The 20,797-nt window shown below is 37.6% G+C and overlaps 1 pseudogene; it reads left to right on the forward strand.

The window, feature by feature from the left end:
• Positions 1 to 592: 592 nt before the first annotated feature.
• The window catches only part of LOC118011665, a 35,215-nt pseudogene continuing 15,010 nt past the window's right edge, over positions 593 to 20,797 (forward strand).

The raw sequence follows: 20,797 nt of genomic DNA on the forward strand, positions 1-20,797 counted from the left end.
TATAGTGATAAATTTATATTTTATGTGTAACATGGAGGGGAAAACAGGCAAAAGTGTGACTTCTGTGAGCTGAATAGCTTCAAGAAAATGGGTAATGTGTGTTTTAACCAGACAGCCCAATGATCATTTTTCTTCCCACATCCCTAAGCCAAGGGAGAAAAAGTCCACGGTTGCCATTAGTTAACATGTCTCATGTAAGTAGCTCTACTTCCAAATCATGCCACATTCAAACAAGCATTCAGTGTCATCATTGGGCACCAGCATATTTGAAATGCTGGCACCTCTCCATTGCAGTCTGAGGCTCTTCAGCCCAATTTAAAGTTTAGTTCCCTGCACTTTGCTAACCTGATCACTACCAGTGACGCAGAGCACCTGCGGTGAGATGTAGCCAGGTGACCTGGGCAGCGATGGGAGGGGACGTGCATTCTTACGGGACTCTGGGAGGTTTCTCTGTACGGGACAGAGATTCCTGTCGGAATTGTTTAGAAAAAAATGGGGAGGCTTAAAAATCTTCCCTTCATCATCCTCTTCTAGGTTTATCACGAAAAGGTCAAAAACGGAATTTGCTATTTATTGCCCCTCGAAAGCCCATATGGTGAGTGAGGACCTTGCCAATTTACCAGGGAGGCGATTGCGGACGAAGATCCTCTACACCAGGTATTTACGAGGCGTTTGTGATGCTCGCAGAGTCAGGCCGGACCTCGCTTCTAAGAAACCGGCTGCCGAACCGGTTTGGCTCTGCGTTTGAAACAAACAATTTTTGAAAATCTTTTAATGAAATATTGATTTTATCAAGCGCATCAAACCAAAGGCAAATGCACCATGGTGTCATGATTAAAAAATAACAATATATTACAGGTAAACTAAGATAAATGAGTTAAGTGTTCAGTTTGCGGTGCAAATTGAAACCATATATCACCACCTTTCATTATATTGCATTACTGCTGGAGTACAGAATATGGAAGTTGATTGAATAGTAATATCAAATTAGTAGGGAGCTTCACCCTGCTTCAGTTGATGGCGGACTTTGGAGCTAAAAAGGGATTATTTCCGTAACAAAAGTTTCTTAAACATATTTTTGAAGTGAATGTGACTGATAATCAGGAAGACTATGGCACCCTGAAATTGCCCTTCCCAGATCTCACATGAAGAAATGAAGGGGTCTGTATTAATTTTAAAGCTCCCTTTGATTGGGTGAACCTGTCTCCGTTTTGTATGACATTGTTGCCGCAGGTCATTGCCTGGTGCGGTGTACCATGAAACAAACAAATAGAAAAAGGCACCTTCTGGCACTTTAAGTCTCCCTGCCATCTGACTACTACCCCAGTGGTTCAGAATGATGAAAAGCAGAGGCCAGGAGAAATCTTCCTATGGTTAGATTGGGAAAAATGAGCATGATGATCACATGGGCTGGGAAGGGCAGGAGAGACAGCCGAAGGCATCTCGGAACTCAAGAGAAAAGGAGGAGACAAGAGGTCACAATTATATGCTCGTATCACCCTCCCTTTCACAGAGATCTGATATATTCAGTTTGTTCTTGTATGGTGCTTAGGGAAGTTCTAATTAAGGGAAGAAAGAATTTTGACACATGTGAAGCAGAGATCAATATTTAGCACTATAATCAGCAATTCCTGATGGTTTGACAGTGTCACTATACACATTGTAACTATCCATTATTTTCTCAGGGAGGAGAGCCAGGCAGAGGCTAACAGGCTTACGGCAAGCTATCATGAATCACATAAAGCAGTGTCTCATTCGCTTCTATTTGTCTTGCTTTTCATCTTCATTCATCCTTATAAAGAAGGCTGTGTTGCCAGCAGCCCCGAAACGCCACCCCACCTCTGAACTGCAACAACAAAAAGCAAAAACAGTTTCTAAAAATGTCTACTGTATAAAGTACAATAGCTACCTTCCAGAGAGATTTAAAAAAAAAAAAGGGAAGTGTTGGCTGTTTACCCTCTGAAAACATGCATGGTAGACTCCTTTCACGTTTAACCTAAAGGGACTCTATTAGCCACTAGAAAAATATTAATTTAAAACACTTTTGGGGGAGGTTATGTTTATAATAAGTTACAGGTTTAGAATATATTGATCTCATTTTTCACCCAGACTAAACAGTGTCTGTTCTACAACAAAGAAAACCCCACCATCACAGAACTGAACCAAATTCTGTATCAAATTTTGGGTTTGGCCGTTGAGATGAAACTGTAATAAAATATCAGAATAGCCAGTCATCTGAACTTGAGGGGTGCAAGCAGATGGTAGAGTTCTGTGTTCGGGTTTTTATCCCGCGAGAGATTTGTCAAGCTGTAAATCTTTCTTTATGTTCACCGATGTGAAAAGTTTGAGTTGATAAAGCCCAGATTTTGGCTAAGAAGTTACCTAGTCTACCCGGATTCAATTTGATTTCTATTTAAGTTACATAGATGATATCATAATTATCAATGATCATTTTAGCACGTTTGATACCAATGCAAAATAAAATGCTAATCCCAAGGCTATTGTTCAGTCGATTTTAAGTTAATTGCATTCCATTGCTCCAGTTAACTAATTATAAAGTGTTAGTCTTTGTGTTTTTTTAATATTAAAAAATTGTGGCAGGTCTGTCTGGTTAATTTTTAGGAACTTGTTGCCAGCAAGTGAGTTCGAAATTTATCTTATTTCTTTTTGCACATTCGCTTTTGATGGAGAACATGGACCGGATCACTTAAAGAAATAAATACCCTGTAAGACGTGATGGAATAATTTGACTCCAATTTACATACAGAACATTATTTCCAACATTTTTCCTACCATTCACAGGCGTGCAGCATGCAATGTATGACTGTAGGTGGAAGTGGACCCGGTGTCTTGCATCTCAAACTGTCAGCTGATGCTCACTGCTCTATTCCTGTTTAAGTGAGATGCGGACACAAGCTCACACACTGACTATCCCAAGTAGCACTAATTAAGGGCTGTCCAACTGTGCTTTCTGTTGAGCAGTTTGCTCCAGTGGGTGACAGGAAACAGCCTGAGCTCTGTCTGCAGAATGACATAACAAAGAAGGTTTAAAAAAAAAAAAAGAACACAGATCTGGTGGGCTGGATAAAAAGACCTAAGAGAGAGCTAACCTGCCTATTTGTTGCTATGAATATATAATTTTAGATGAAGAAAACTTGCCAAGTCACTGTTTATTGTCCATTTATTAGGGCACTTCTTGCTAGAATTAGGAATAATTATAGAAGAAGAGTGTGGATTAATAAGGAACTTGGAGACGGAGCATTCCTCTTATCCAAAAGGTTATCAGTAAATCTCTTTTTAAAAATGGTGGTGGAGTGGGGGGTGGGGTAGGAGGGAGGGGGTAACTGGGTAATAGACCCTGGGGAGGGTATGTGCTCTGGTAAGCGCTGTGAATTGTGTAAGACTGTTGAATCTCAGATCTGTACCTCTGAAACAAATAATGCAATATATGTTAAGAAAAAAAAAAAAAAAAGAAGAAGAAGAAGGAGCAGGAGGGGAAGAATGAAGGGGGGCAAATCGGAGCGGTAGATGAACCATGAGAGATGATGGACTCTGAAAAACAAACTGAGGGTTCTAGAGGCGAGGGGGGTGGGAGGATGGGTTAGCCTGGTGATGGGTATTGAGAAGGGCACATTCTGCATGGAGCACTGGGTGTTATGCACAAACAATGAATCATGGAACACTACATCTAAAACTAATGATGTAATGTATGGGGATTAACATAAGAATAAAAAAAATTTAAAAAAATAAACAATAAAAAAAAGATAAAAAAAAAAAAGCAAAGACTTGAAGGGAATGACTCCTGTGGGTATGACTGTGAAAGTTAATTTATTAACAGCCAGGTTGATTAGGAAAGTGTTATTAAAAAGAGAGAGAGAGAGAAGAAAAGAAAAGAAAGAAGGAAAAAAAACAGAACAAAACAAACATTCCTACAAATGAGGAAGTAATGAGCAACGTTAACCTTAAGTTCCTTCCCTCCATTCGTTTTTCTTAAAACTCCAATGAATTCGAACCCGAGATTCTGTGTTTCTCTCTACTGGCTCTAAAAATAACCCCATGTAGAGTCTTAAGAAAAATATATATAAATGAGGCAACTGCCCCCACCCCTCCCAGCCCCGGGTATTATATCATTACTTGGAAGTATAATAGATCAGCATGGGTATACGGTCGAAACTAAAGGGGAGGAAAAACACCGACTTGTGTTCTCAAGGTGTTACTGTGTATTCTAATGAGGATATCATCACCATCCTCACCATCTACCAGCAGGCATGGGACTTAGAGCCGAATGCAGTCGATTTCTTGACAGCACTAAGCTGTAACGCCTCCTGGCTGCTATGGTGTGCTTGAGGAATTGGCTGGCCCACCACTGTCCTTTTACAATGGTTTCATTTAATTGTAATCCAAAGATCAAAGGTCTGTAACTCTTTAACCAAATTCCAATGTCTGCCAAATTCAATAGCTGTCATTCTTATAGAAAAAGGCAGTGTAATATGTGTGTCCTGATCTAATTTTATAGAAAAAGACCCAATTTACATACTGTTTATTTAGTTAAGTCCCTAAAATCAATACCTTTGTCTGTACCTCTTTTGTTTAAAATACATCATGACATGGCAAACAGCTATATAAATGAATTTTTCTAAACCACACGCATTGTTAATCTTTCTCTATTGCACACTCAAAAAAGAATAGTTGAAATCAGAGCATTTTATAGATCAACATAAATGTATTTTAATATTGGATTACTAAAGAATGTTAAGTTTTACATTTCTAAAATTATAAATTTCTTTTGAAAAGGTCAGTCATTTTCCTGAGCCACATTTACCAACAGGAGAACATATTTCAACCATTGGAATAAAAGGAAAAGTGATTATGCTCACTATTAAGAGAAAATAATTCTTAAGAATGTGTCTCTGTAACAAGCAAGTAAAAACCCAAACAACAATGAGTTCCTGAAAAAGTTTCAGAATGGAATGGCAGGATTCTAAAGGAAGAAAAACCACTTTCGTTGATAAGAAATAAATCCATTCAAATAGTTATCTTACAGATTAATCCATAATTCATTACACCTAAGAAAAGCATGGTTTGCTTTGTGTTACAGTCACAGACATCCCTTTACTGACATTCCTATGGTCACGGTAATATTTCTTTGAAATGTGAAGCAAATGACTATCTTTAGAACAATTTTTTTTTTCCGACTCTAAGAATAGCTATTTGTGTGTTAATTTTGCATTTTTAATGACATGTGGCTTTTATATTTTGATTAGCTCTTTAGAATAATTTCCTTCCTTCATTGTCTCTGGTGTGTAACCATAATTAGTTGGCAAGGTTAAGCAAGATGGATCTAAGTGACACATGCCGTGTGGTTAGGGGTAGTGATCATGTGACAGTGAATACTTAAATGTGTGTGTGAAGACCCGAACAGTCTCCCCTTTAGTGAAATTTGGTGATTTTTGCTTTAAGAACGTAAAGTTTTCTGTTATTCCCCTTTCAATTAATCAGAGTTAAAGAGCAAATGTATTTATATATTTTCTCTTTTCACAAGAGACATTGAGCATTTAGTTTCCTGTTTATTTTTCTAGGAAGGATTTTTCCAAGCTGAAATGAGACTAAATCTTTTAGGGTAGGAAACCTAAACCAGGTATTTTCCACATAAGGACAATTACTAAACCTAACCACCCTGCTTTTCTCATGGGAGGGAAAAGGACTTGAAGGCTCTTGGTGAAGGGAGGGGCCCCAAGTCAGAGGTCTTAATGTTTCTATTTATACTTCAGATTTGTAATTGAATTACTTTGCACTTAACCTTGATAAAACAGCGCTGCTATTTTTTAGTTCATTTTCACAGATTTTACACACTCACTATATTCTAGTCCCTTCATTTCAGTGCTTCAGGGTTCTGGTATTTAGGTTAATACTCTGGCTCGAAGGTATTCTGTAGCTTTGTCTGGAGAGCAGAAATTTCTCCATCTTCCAATAAGGAAAATCTCTTAGGCATTTCCATGCTTCAAGAAAGAAAGTTTGCCTGGGAACCTAAGAATGTAAGTCATTTCTCTTAATTAAAGGATATTTCTAAGTACCTGTCATTGCCACAACTCATCCATGAATATTTGCTTATCCATTCATCTTCCTACCCATCCCTCCATCTCACCTATATTGAATCTCTTCTATATGTCAGGGACCATGTTCAGAGCTGCAAAATCAGAGGCCTAGGTAGCAAAGCCGCTACTTTCGAGGAATTCTTGCTAGAGTGAAGGAGACAGTCACATAAAAAACTAAACCAAACTGGAACAACCAAACAACCCCCACTCCCAGCTACAGCTAGCTATGTTCTCATGTATCTTAAAAAGAGTTTCTATCTTTTGGTAGCCAGAAGTGTCAAATCTGTCTGAAACCTGGTGCATATACCTCCTTTCCTGAATCTGAAATACTGAATGATACTAATGTGGAGAGAAAGATGTTAATGGTTCTTTCCTGGCTTGTGAGTTGACTTGGGGAAATGAATATCTCATGGTAACTTGAGTAGGATAGTTGCTTCTAAGGAATCCAACAGGTTGCTGATTTCCCCAGCCTAACATTGGAGGAAATGATCCTAATACTGAATAGCTGTAGTGTTTATATTTCACGTTCATTATGTTGTTTGCCATTTATGGTTTCCATTTCACTCTTCATAACAACAGTACGGCCCTCCTCCCTCATCACAGCACTGTGCCCTCCCCTCCCCTGCTGCCCTTATATGCCATGTGCAAGGGCAGTCTCCCGAAGCCCATATTTTCTGTGACTGTCTTAGGTGATGTGCGGCCCCCTCCAACCTTCCAGGAAACAACTGCCCATCCCTGATCTCCTGCACAGTCTGGATTATGGGACCTACTCTGTTTCTTGTTACTTATGACCTTGTTTAAAGAAAATAAATATCTTCCAACCTTAAAAAAATTTCCTGGACAAATATATTGTCCAAATAATTGTCCAAATATATGGACAATTGGCAAAACCTTATATCGTTTAATGACGTGCTAAGAGTCATGCAGTTGTCTCTGGCTTTTGATTCTATTCCATGTGACATACGTATGCTTTGTTTAAAACATTTTTCTAGGAAAACTGTCAGGGCACTAAATTGGAAAAGAGGTAGCTCTTGCCTGCTGGGTTCTCATACTCTGTGAGTAATAATGATAAATCCTCCTAAAACAAAGTAGATTAAGAAAATGCAGATTACGCCATTTTTATAGCATAACAAAATATCAGAGTATGCTGAAGTAGTTCTTGATGAGTCACTTATATCCCATTCTCCTTTTCAGACCCTGGAACATGAGCAGCACATGTCCCCTTCAATGTCACGTGGCAATGGAGAACACTTCCTCCTATACTCAGTGCAATGTTTCATTCATTAGACCACATAGCCTTCTTTTTGTGATCCAGTGCCTTCTCGATCCTGCTCTTCCTCCTCCTCTTCCTCCTTCTCTTTCTTCTTCTTCCCTTCAGGGATCCATGTTCTTTTTATTAGACATGTGCTCAGTTCCTTGGATTTTTTAAAACTTAATTGGTGAATTAGTTCTTACTGCTTGTTCTGGGACCAATCCATCACATGATTTGAGAGCAATTCTCTTCATTCCCAGTAGGCAATAAGAATGAAAGAACTAATACCACTGAAAATATTTTTTTCTTTGGAAATTAATTCACATTTTAATTTTGCATGATATAGACTATTTTGTCCATTACTTTGATATAATGCTATCATTATTTGGAGCTTGACTTAATGCTTGAAGTGGGCAATAGAAAATTGGATTTACTGATCTAACTAGGAAGAATTTTTTCCTGTTGGCATTAATAATTCAAAAAAGAGGACCATGTTAACTGAGAAGACATTCCTCTGAGGGTGGAAGAAGGGCAAGTCGGGGCCTGAGTGTCCCCACTTATTTGATCCGTTTGACAAATTGTTTCAAATCTAAAGTCTTGAGACTTTGCTGATTGTAAGCTCATATTCAAGCTGGAAAAAATGTTTTAATTTATATCTTAGATGCTGGCACATAATTATTGCAATATAATTACATGCTACACTATCTTAAAAGAAAGAAGGAAGGAAGGGAGGAAGGAAGGAAGGGAGGAAGGGAGGAAGGGCAGGAAGAGCAAGTCAGCCATTGAGCTGGGCATCTCACAGGCATTATTTCTAAGCAAGGTTAGATATCATTATATTCATTTTACAGAATAATAAAGACTAGGTAATTTAAGTAGTTTGCCCCAGATTACACATGTAGTAAGTGCTGAACTGAGCTCTAAACTCAGGTTTGACTGACTTAAATCTACATGCTTTTTTTTTTTTTTTTTTTGAAGTAGGATTCATGAGTAAATGCTTTGAGAGACCTGGTAAGTAAAATAGGTGTGTGAAACACTCAATCCAAACAAGAGACCCCTAGTAAATTGCAGAATTCTGCATAAAGATATTTGGTTTCAGAAATTTTGACAGTCCTATGCTGGCCAGTAATCAAATCCAAATAACTGCAGTAGTCACCAGATGGGCAGCGCGAGTGAGCGAGCAGCGGCTGTGGGAGCCATATTCTACATTCGAGGTGTCCTCTGCTTTCTGCTAAACTCTCCCTTCAAATGACTGTCCTGTTTTCTAGATTTTTATTTCGGAAACTCATAACTGGAGGATATGCTCATTGCCTGTCAATAATATCTGCTTTCACTTGCGGTATAATTTTCTATGTGTTGGAAGGAAGTCAGAGATGGCTTGAGTCCTGTGGGGATTCATAGATGGAAGAGGAGGGACAAAGGGCAGATGTGGCAAGTGGGGGAGAGAAGGATTATTTTTTCTTCCATTTACATAACACCTTAGTAATTCCCATTATGCTTTTGGTCTTGGTTTAGGCATAACTTCATTCAAGAAGCATTCCTTGATCCTGCTAAGGTTATATTCTTCTGTAGCACCGTGAACTTACCTTTTCACAGAATGTTATTCTCTATTCAATTGCCTATATATTTGTTCTTTTCTCCTCTTACTATCAACTTTGTTGGTAGGAATAACACCTAGCTTGCTCATCATTGAATCTCTAATATTGTATATGGCATCTCCAACAGAGCTGGTGCTCAATAAATATTTGTTGAATGAATGAGGGAGTAAGTAAATATTAAATGTTATACTTTTCTCTTTATGCACATTTATTTATATTGCTTTTGAAAACATTTAATTCTTCCTATGACTGCTAATTTATAGAAATGAGAACCTTGTACAATTTTTGGAAGCAAAATATTCTATGTTTATTCTAAGTAAGCTGTAGGACATTCAGAGCTTGGGTGTTATTAGTCAAGGTTTGGTCAGGAAAACAGCACTCTAGGTGTTTCAAACCAGGTAGGGTTTATTTTGTTTTACATTTTTAGGAAGCGTTTAAATTCAGGAGCTTAAGATCATTTGGGAGAGCTGAGGATGTGGTGGAAGTCATGGAAAGCTGTTGCTAGATTTCAGGAAATCAGAAATTTGTGGGAATTGCAGATGCCCACTGCCAATGGGTCTCGCTGCCTTCAGCATGAAAAGCTGAGCTATAGAACAGGTCCTAGGAGCCACTGCCAAATCCTCTGTACCTGGACATTACTGTTAGAAGGAAAACAATGATTTGGATTCTCTTCCGTGTCCCAAATTTCATGTGATTGCCCCCTCCCAAAGAGAGGGTGTTTTAGTTTTCTGTGGTTGTAACAATCAAACACTTGATGGTTTAAAACAATGTATACTATTCTCTCATAGCTCTGGAGGCCAGAAGTCTGGCCTGGGTTTCATGGGGGTGGAAATCAAGGTGTTGGCAGGTCCATACTCCCTCCAGAGATTCTAGGGACAAATCCATTTCCTTGACTTTTCCAGCTTCTGGACAGCATCCCTATTCTTTTGTTCATGGCCTTGCATCACACCACTTCTTTCCCTCTTCTTGTTTCCCTTCATCACACTGACTTCCTGTGTTTCAACTCTCCCTCTGCCTCCCTGTTCTAAGGACATGCACGGTTACGTTTCGGGTCAACCTGGATAATCCAGGATTATCTCCCCATCTCAGGATTCTTAATTTAATAACATCTGCAAGGTCCCTATTGTCAGACAAGGTAACGCTCGCAGGTTCCAGGGATTAGGAGCTGGATATCTGGAGGTGAGGGGGGTGAGGGGTGGAAGGGGATTATTCAGCAGTATAAGGGAGAGCGTACAAGGAAGTGAAAATGAATGATGGCTATAAAACAATCAATACCCAGCACAGAATTCAGTAAGAGTAAGTTGTCAATAGAGTTAATGAATTTTTATTTTGGGGCGTAAGTAGAAGGTATGTGTCCCGAACAAAAGAGGAGGCCATATTTCTGTTCTAGTCTGTATTTGTTGGATCACATAGAGATCAATGGTTTTAATTCTGAGTATAAATCTTTCTTTTTTTTTTCTCCTGAGTGATTCTAAGGTAGGAAGTAACTAGAAGCTTTAGTTCAAATGAAAGAAAGACTTTCTAATGGTCAGAGTTTTTCTATAATGGAATATGCTGCCTTGTGAAATAATGACCAAGATATTGGTGGACATGAAATTAAGAGAGCGTATAATTACCGTCTATGAAACCCTTCAAGTTCGATTCATACCAGTTTCACTTAATGGTTCTGCAATTCATAATTAAAGAAAATATTTTCAGACTCATTTAAATTTTCAGGTTTACCAATTTTTGAGTTTCTAATGAGCTCCTCATATTTATTATTTACTGAGGTAAGTACAATTTGTTTTTAGTTTGCTCTAAATTTAATGGGCTTAATTTTCAATGGATATCCCTTGCCCCATTAGTTCTGAATTATGCAAAAGTCATTGCCATCAACTAATCTCTCAAATTAGAGTTGTTCATAATTTCTCCTTTCTTATAATATGCACATACTTTTCAAGCAAATCCTATGGTTTCTATTAAACCTATATTTCCTTGATTGATATCTTTATACTTTTAATGAGTTAATAGGTTTTACTAGTGCATTCTTTCAGTTACCTGTTATTCACACAAAAAATGTGTAACTATTTTACTTTGATTTTAGTATAGCGTGAGTGTTTGTATGCCCCCCAAATTCATTGGTTGAAACCCATCCCAAAGTGATGGTGTTTGGAGGTGGGGCCTTTGTAAGGTGATTAACTCATAAAGGTGGAACTCTTGTGAATAAGATTAATGCCCTTTTATTTTCTTTCTTTCTTTCTTTCTTTCTTTCTTTCTTTCTTTCTTTCTTTCTTTCTTTCTTTCTTTCTTTCTTTCTTTCTTTCTAAGATTTTATTTATTTATTTGAGAGAGAGAGAGAATGAGAGACAGAGAGCACGAGAGGGAAGAGGGCAGAGGGGGAAGCAGACCCCCCGCCAAGCAGGGAGCCCGATGTGGGACTTGATCCCGGGACTCCAGGATCATGACCTGAGCCGAAGGCAGTCACTTAACCAACTGAGCCACCCAGGCGCCCAAGATTAATGCCCTTTTAAAAGAGACCCCAGAGAGCTCCCCCCCCGCCACGTTCTGCGATGTGAGGACAGAGGAAGACGGCCATGTGTGAACCAGGAAGTGGGCCTCTCCACATACCTAATCTGCCAGCACCTTAATCTTGGACTTTGTAGCCTCTAGAACTATGAAAAATAGATTTCTCCTGTATATAAGCCACCCCACCTATGGTATTCTGTTATAGCAGCCTGAACAGACTAAGATATATTTCTTTCTCTGACTTCAATTTGTTCTTTAATTGGTCTCCAAAATTATTCTGGTTCTACAACATCATTCTTGAGGTGAAAAGAAAGTATTCTAGAAGAGTATTCAATATAACTTATTTTTAAGTGTTTGTGTTCTATTTCAGTACCTCTTTTTTTTTTTTAAAGATTTTATTTCTTTATTTGAGAGAGAGAGAGAGAGCACAAGTGGGGGCAAAGAAAAAGGGAGAAGCAGACTCCCTGCTGAGCTGGGAGCCAATGCAGGGCTTGATCCCAGGACCCTGGGATCATGACCTGAGCCAAAGGCAGACCCTTAACTGACTGAGACAATCAGGGCCCTGTATTTCAGGACCTCTGGATGCCTACTGATCTGTTGAGCAAAATGTAGCATAGTGAGTATGTTTCAGGGTGTGACTGCAGAGAAAGGTTTCATTGTTGGGGTATCTTTTTTGCTAAAATATGTATAGGGCTCGTACAAAAGAAAGACTGAGTCCAGATTTGGTATACACTTATGAAATTTTGTGGGTTGTATTATGCATTACCATTCCAGAATGTTGCAGTTAAGAGACATTTCCCCAGATATGTTACTCTTCCTAATGCTTCTTATTTTTTGTATACTTTTTTTTTTTTAAGATTTTATTTATTTATCTGAGAGAGAGAATGGGAGACAGAGAGCATGAGAGGGGGAGGGTCAGAGGGAGAAGCAGACTCCCTGCTGAGCAGGGAGCCCGATGTGGGACTCTATCCCAGGACTCCAGAATCATGACCTGAGCCGAAGGCAGTTGCTTAACCAACTGAGCCACCCAGGTGCCTGTTATTTTTTGTATACTTTCTAAGTATAGGTCTAGTTACAGTGATTGCATGCACCTAATCAGAGCCAGGGAGATAATGAAAAATTTTTTTGAAAATCCTGGAAAAGAGTCTTTTGCCTTTCTTTTTAAATCAAAATTAAACATCTTGTCACACCAAAGGCACAAATGACAAATGAAAAAAAATAGACAAATTGGACTTCATGAAAAATTTAAAAATTGCGTTAAAAGATGCTATAAACAGGGTAAGAAGGCAACCTACAAAATGGGAGAAATATATTTGCAAATCACACTGATAAGGGATTAATATTGAGAATATATAGAGAACTCCTAAAACTTAATAACAACAACAACAAAAATAAACAACCTGATTCAAAAATAAGCAAAGGACTTCAGTAGATGTTTCTCAAGGAAGCTATACAAATGGCCAACAAGCACATGAAAAGATGCTCAACATCACTCATCATTAGGAAGTGCATATCAAAACTGCAATGAGATACCAACAAACACCCTTTAGGATGGCTTTGATCAAAAACAAACAGAAGGATTGGAACTCTTGTGCTCTGTTGATGGGAATGTAAAATTGTAAAATGGTACAGCTGCTGTGGAAAACAGTAGAGCATTTCCTAAAAACAAAAACAAAAACAAAAACAAAAACAGAAACAGAAACAAAAAAACTGCCTGGATGGCTCAGCCGTTAAGAGTCTGCCTTCGGGGGCGCCTGGGTGGCTCAGTTGGTTAAGCAACTGCCTTCGGCTCAGGTCATGATCCTGGAGTCCCAGGATCGAGTCCCGCATCGGGCTCCCTGCTCGGCGGGGAGTCTGCTTCTCCCTCTCCCACTCCCCATTTGTGTTCCCTCTCTCGCTGTGTCTTTCTCTGTCAAATAAATAAATAAAATCTTTAAAAAAAAAAAAAAAAGTCTGCCTTTGGCTCAGGTCATGATCCAGTGCCCTGCGCTCTAGCCCCACAGACTCCCTGCTCAGTGGGAGGCCTGCTTCTCCCTCTCCTACTCTCACTGCTTGTATTCCCTCTCTTGCTCTCTGTCAAATAAATAAAATAAATAAAATCTTAAAAAAAAAAAAGACAAAAAACAACAACAACAAAAAAAACCCACAAAAGAATTACCATCTGACCCAGCATTTCCACTTCTGAGTATATATCCAAGAGAAGAAAAGCAAGGTCTTGAAAAGATAATTGTATACTTAGGTTCATAGCATCATTGTTCACAAGAAGTAAGATGTGGGAACAGCCCAAGTACCCACTGATGGATGAATGGATAAGCAAAATGGGGTATATGCATACAATGGGTTATTATTTAGCCTTAAAAGGAATGAAATTCTGACATTTGCTACAATATGAATGAACACTGAGGACATTACACTAAGTGAAATCAGCCAGTCACAAGAAGACAACTGCTGTATGATTCCACTTACGCGAGTAGTTAAAATGGTGGAGACAGAAAGTAGAAGGGTGGTTGTCAGGGGCTGGGGGAAAGGAGGGATTGGGAAGTTAATACTCACGGGGCCGAGAGTTCCAGTTTTACAAGATGAAAAGCGTTCTGGAGATGGATGGTGGTGGCAGTAGCCTAGCATTGTGAATGTGTTTAGTACCCTTAAAAATAGTCAAAATGGTAAACTTTATATAATGTGTATTTTCACACAATACAAAAATTGAGAAAAAAAAAAAAGGTCAAATGAGAACATAAGATAAAGTACTGAAAGGAAGGCATAAAACTGAACACCAAATTCAGTACCTTGCTGCCACCAGGGTAACCCTGAAGCTGTCGAAAGTCAGCATGTTGTGCTTAGTGACAGAAGCCAGCAAACTAGAAGACAGGGACAAGAGAAAAACCTGGTTTCAATGACATCATTTGAACTTCTGAACTCCTGTTGTATCTGAAGCCCAACATACTCCTTGGACCTTTCAGTTATATGAACCAATAAATAATCTTTGTGTAAGCCAGCTTAAATTGGGTTTTAGAAATAAAAAGACCCTTAATGGATACATCCTGGGTAGTTATCGAAATCACTGTGCATATATCAACTGTATGTCACAGCTCTATTTAGACTTACTCTTCATTTATCCACTTACTGCATCCCTGGACTGTCTTTCCCAGGATCTAGCTAGCCATTCCTTTATTCCCTGCCTCACCAGAAGGTTCTGCAGTGGGCATCCTAGTCCTCCTCTCCCTCATTCTTTGTCTAACCATATTCCCACAGCATCTTGACTTTCCTGACATCATTCTCTCCAATAGAAATAAGCAAAGGATGAGTAGCTTTTAAATTTATTTCTGCCACTTCCTCCCTCTGAAATCAAGTGTAAGTACTGAGAAGAGAATTTCCTAGAACATTTGAAGACAGAAATTGCATAAAAGCGTGTAAATGGTCACAGTAATTATGGCAGTTCCTATGGGGAAGATCTGGGTTCTCAAGAGTTACAATAAAAGATGGATGGTAGTTTATTAGGGCTGAGTATCTTTGGGGTGGTGGGGATTACCAAATGGCTGTTCCATGCTGATTTAAATTATGGTTTGTTTCTAGTGAAAATGTTGTGCTTTTTTTTTGTACAAGGGGTCACTGAAAAGGCGGGTATTCCTTACTACACAGCATGCATGAAAAGCTGATGCTTGGTTTCAGGAATCTTCAAAGAGCCTACTGTGCACTCTCTTAACTCAAAAATGTGTGGTCGCCTGGAGTGCTGGTTTGGAAAGAGTATCTCTGTTTCTTATGGCCACTTATCTGGAGTATCTTAGTGCTGCTACTTGTTCCAAAAGTTCACCAAATGCCTTGTTGTTTGAAGCTAGCACTTTTGTGTGTGACTAATGTTCTGCATTCCTCTTTCTTATAGTTGGCCTATTTCTTTTTGCCATTTTATAATTTGTTGAAAGCATTTTATTCTTTGCAGTTACTTGGTGTTTAAACATGCTCATTCTTTACCTAGGTGATGCATACTTATCCTTCTGCCATAAGGAACTTCTACAAGGAATATTCTCTAGCCCATTCCCCTACCTCCCAGTTCCAAGTGTGGGTTATATGTTCCTTCTATATATTTCAGTACCATACTGCACTCTCCCACTTTAAAGCATTCAACACACTGCAGTGTGTTGACCTACCTGTTTATTTACCTCCCCACCCAGTGACTGCGAGCCTTATGACAACAAGGATTTTATCTTGTATCCTATTTGTGCCAGTGCCGAACACAATGCTGAATGCTTGCATTTGTTTAATGAATGAATGAATGAATGAATGAATGAATGAACATATGATTATTTGAGTCTCCTAAATTATTTAATCTCTATTTTAAGGGATTGGGTCCAGTGGGCATTTTTGAGAATGCTTACTTGCCAAAGTTTTTCATAGAATTCATTTGTAGGAAAGGCATATTTTTTTTTATTTTGGGAAAACTATTAAATATTGAGGATTTCATAGACTAGTTTAGTTTTAGAAAGGTACTTTGTGGATTCTCTTGTTGCTTAATCAAATTCTCTTCTTATATATGTGAAATCATCTCTCTTCACCTCACCACACAAACCAGACAAACCTTATAATGGTCAAAGCCTCAATTGCTGACAAGTCCTGGAAATTAACATAAATATGTTTTTTAAAAAAATTGAACCAACATAAAACATTGGGAGATTTCACATCAAAATTGAGATTTCTAGTTTATTTTGGAAAACTAGAAATTTATCAGCACTGAACCCTGGTTCCTATAAAACAAAAATTAGATGGAGATGAGAAATGGATTCCCCTCTGGAACAGAGCACATGCCCATTAACCAAGATCCCCGACATTCACATGAGACACATCTCCCATATGGAAGTGTTACAGATGTCAATTAGGATCCCATAACAACCCATGTAAACTCATCACATGATTGAAATATGGATAGACAATGGTTTTTGTTTATTGTTGACAACCATTCACAAGTTTTTCAAAGAAAATGAATTTTGTTTCTACTAATTGCATAGAAACCAATTCAAGACAGATGTCTAAAGTTGTTGACAGAAAAAACAAGATTTTCATGGCATTTTTATACATGGCTGGCATTGTTTCCATTGGTCTTCCCTCTTCTATACTTGCCCTCCTCAGAACTCTCTCCAGTGTGATTATTTCATGTCATAAATCTGAAAATGCCTTTCCCCTAATTAAAACAATTGGCCTTGGGAACCTGCATCCAATGTCTCCTACTTCTCTCTTCATTTTCTCCTGGAATTATTCTCCCCATTTCTCACCAAGCTTCAACTCTAGCTCTTTTAGTTCCATAAATTAGTCAAATAATTTCCTAGCAAAGCCTTCACATGCTCTTGTCCCCTAGTTCACCAAAAAGCTTCTTAGAAACTTTCTAGAAACTTTCCCTGACCACACAGTTTGGAGTGGGTCTCCTTCCTCTTCCTTATTTCCAAAGTACTCATCAGAATTTATAATTAGGTATTTATTTGTATATTTACTTTCCACCCTATAATATTTTAAACTACGTGAGGGTAAGGCTGACATGTGTCTTACACGCTGCTCTACATAGCATATCTACCAGTATATCAGTCTATATTTTGAGTAAACGAATATATATTATATAGCCATGTAAATGTGAAGTTCAAAAACAGTAAACCTTGCATGAGTTCGAGTTCTAGTTGTTAGTATTTATCACCATAAATGATTTCTAAAATATTGAGTATGGATTCTGAAAAAAGCTTGTTTTGAGATGTGTGGAATAAACAAATGCATGTTGAAGTAACTCCCGTTTGAGGCAGTAAGATGTACCGAATCACAGCATACCATTTCCAGGTGAATGCAGTTTCGTGTTTCTCCCTTTTTCAAATGGGAAATGTAATCTCACTTGGGAAAACACTGCAAGAGTCTATAAGCATGTGCATAACCTCCGTCTGGTTGTGCTCATAAGGGATTTTCAATTTAGCTGCTAGGTAGATACCCCTTTTTCCATTGGTTGGGATTTTCTCCTATAAAACTGAATCTTTTCCTACCGAGGAATGCAAATTTGATTAAGGATAGCTAGGCACCAATATTCTGTATTCTTCCTCTTTCTATGGTGATGGAATTATAAAACAACTTGGTCGGGCTAGACTTTTACTGGTAGGTTTGTTGATCAGCATTATTTCTTGAATTCTGTGAAATTACATCACTGGCATGTAGAATCAGTTTTTCAAGGACAGCTGCCATGGACAAAGAGTGAAATATGTTTACATTTCCTGGGAGGGGGGACCTTATATATGTATACATTTGCACTTAGGCTTAAGATTTTAGTGTTGATTACAAAATATTTACTTTGATTAACATTTTCCATTGATCCCTGAATGCATTGAGGTGTTTTTGTTTCTCAAGGTGTTTTCTGTGAGCGGAAATTTGGAATTAGAAGATTTAAGTTTAAATCTAAATAAAAGACAAATTAAATGAAAGTCTCTTTGACTTTGTTGCTTGCAGGTGTGATTTCACTTAACACATACTGCTAACCCTACATTTACTCACGCACACATACGCAAATATACAGTTGTTAAGTGTCATATTCTTTTCTTGGTTGTGTAAGATGATGAATTTTCAATAGATACTAAAGCAACTTAAGGTATTCCTTTTGGGGAAGAACTGTCAGAAAACTGTTTAGTTTCCCATTACAACAGCATTCAAAATTCAGAATAGTTTGGGAGAAATCAACTTATTTGGTGACCTCAGTTTTAGACTGCTAAATTGTGGAGGTTTGACTATAAGCTAGGTCAGTAAAATACATACAAACCCCACCAGAGTAGTGGCTTGGCTTTGGTCACTGTTGTATTCTCAGTGCTTAGGAGAACGCTTGGCCCATAGAAGGCACTCAGCACATATTTATCGAATCAATGAATCTTTCTTCTTTTGCCCAGACTGCCCGTATTTGTTGGTGATACCGTGTGATAGTCATAGCAGCAAAGCTGAGAAAATGCATTTCTTTAGCTGACTGACCAGACTTTCCACAGATAATAACAATCTGGTTGAACTGGACTGAACAAACCACCCTGGGAGTCTTTGGGAACATCTGGAGGGAGAATGCTAATCTTAGCTAATGTTTGCATAGCAGTTTACTCTTCTAAGGGCTTTACTTGTATTAACTCGTGGTATCCTCACAACACCCAAAACTAGAGGTAGGAAATATTCTTCACTTTACAGAAGAGAAACCAAAACACCGAGAAACTAAGTGACTTGCCAGAAGTCTCATCTCTAATAAGGGGCAGAAGTAGGCTCTAAAATTTGCTTTCTTAACTCACAGTGCTATTGTGTCTCTCCAATCTGAGTAATATATTAACTTCAATAATGAAAGACAAGTGGACATATTTTGAGCCCCAGGATAAAAAAAGATATGTCATTACAGGCACTTTTTTGGTACGAAAAATAGGTTAACTTTGTGATGACTGTTTTGTCATTTTCATGCATGTTGATCCAGACACATTGTATATGCATACATACATACACACCCACAGATATAAAATCATACATGTATATAAGATTTCTTCTATTTTGTGTTTGACTATATATATGACCTTCTGTTTCTCATTTAGTTTTTTGTGTGTATAGCATATATTAGCTTTACTTTTAAGAATTTATTTATTTATTTTAGAGAGAGAGGGAGAGTGCATGTGTAGCGGGGGGAGGAGCAGAGGGAGAAGGAGAGAGAAAATCCCAAGCTGACTCTCTGCTGAGCACAGAGTCTGACGTTGGGCTCCATCCCATGACCCTGAGATCATGACCAGAGACAAAACTGAGAGTCGGACACTTAATCCACTGAGCCACCTAGGTGCCCAACATATTTTAGCCTTTTAAAAAAACTTTTAGATGCAGATATTCAGAGAGAGAAGGGAAAACAAAAGCTACCATCATCTTGCTTAAACAATCAATTCTTTTATTAAAAAATTATAAAAGAGGCAGTTACGTGTAGAAAATTAAAATGATTCAAAAAGGGAAAAATAAAATTGAAAACTTCCCTTCCCCTCATCACAGACCCCTGACTTCGCTCAAAAGTTTAGCAGGGAGGACTTTATAAGGGAAACAATAGATTGGAGATTCCCAAGAAAATACTATAAGTAACAGGTGGATAAGTTAAACTACAGAAAGGTGGTCTAATTACATGATAATTATTTTCGGTAGTCTTCCGTTCTTTGGGTTTGACTACCACTTTTAATTACATTTTGGCACATACCTTTAAAAAAGTAATACATTCTTTGTCAGGTTCTCTCTAGACCTGTTATTATTTTTTAAGCTGAGACTTTTGTGGGTAAATCCTCCATGTTTGCTTTCCTTTTGACTTCTAAATTTTGGGAAACCAGAATTAACGTGAGAATTTCTTAAAAGATTCCATGAGTAAGACATGAACAAAAATATTCCATACTGTGCTCTGATTATAATTAAAATAAATGCTCTTCCTTTTACTTATAATTTTAGCTCTGAAGAAGCAACTAAAGCAACTGAATCATTTCCTTTTTTTCCCCATTTTTATGCACTATAAAAATTTCCATATTATTCTTGGTAAAAACATCAACAAAAATATATCCATCGAATCCTTAATTTATATAGTTGTCTCTTTAAATACTTCTTTTTAATCCTAACATGTTCCAATATTTTAATTCTAAAAAAATTTTTAAAAACTCATGGAAATCTGAATTTAATTTTTTATGTGTAGTTGATATTAATTACTCAACAGTGAAGATATTTTTGGGTAAATGTGCCCCCATAATAATCCATTAGTAAAAATACCTATACAGCACATATCCATATATTTCAATTCACATATATTTAATAAACTCCTTTTTATGTGAATCTATCCTTTAATATTAATCCTGGGAATTTTTATTGCTGTACCATATCAAATTCTTGAATTTCATTGAAATACTTTTGTTGTTTCATATATTAGGAAGCCTACCATGATACTAATTTCATCCTTCCTGATTTCATTCTAGAAACTATTCTTTCTCTTGGTGTCCATGTTGTCATTGGCAATCCCATAATTTCAGGACATCAAATTTATTTTGAAAATTGGATCTTTTGGACTGTTGTCAGTTACTCCAAATGTATAATTTGTGCAGAAGCAACTAATTGGTTCCAAATAATCAAAATTATTCCAGCTTTTAAATTCTGTAATCTATGTTTACTTTCTAGACATTTCTAAATTTCACCATAATTTCGGGTTTTACATGACTTCAAATAATTTCTGTATGCATTTTTCCTCTTAAATTTTTTAGTTAGAACTTGAAATTTTGACTTATAAATTATGACATTTTAAGTAACAGAAAATTAATTTGAAAAATTAAGCCCAATTTTTCCTAAAAATGTATAATGTTCAG

This window comes from Mirounga leonina, unplaced genomic scaffold (assembly GCF_011800145.1).
Source record: "Mirounga leonina isolate KUSES-001 unplaced genomic scaffold, KU_Mleo_1.0 Mir_151, whole genome shotgun sequence".
In the NCBI taxonomy this organism is placed as follows: Eukaryota; Metazoa; Chordata; class Mammalia; order Carnivora; family Phocidae; genus Mirounga; species Mirounga leonina.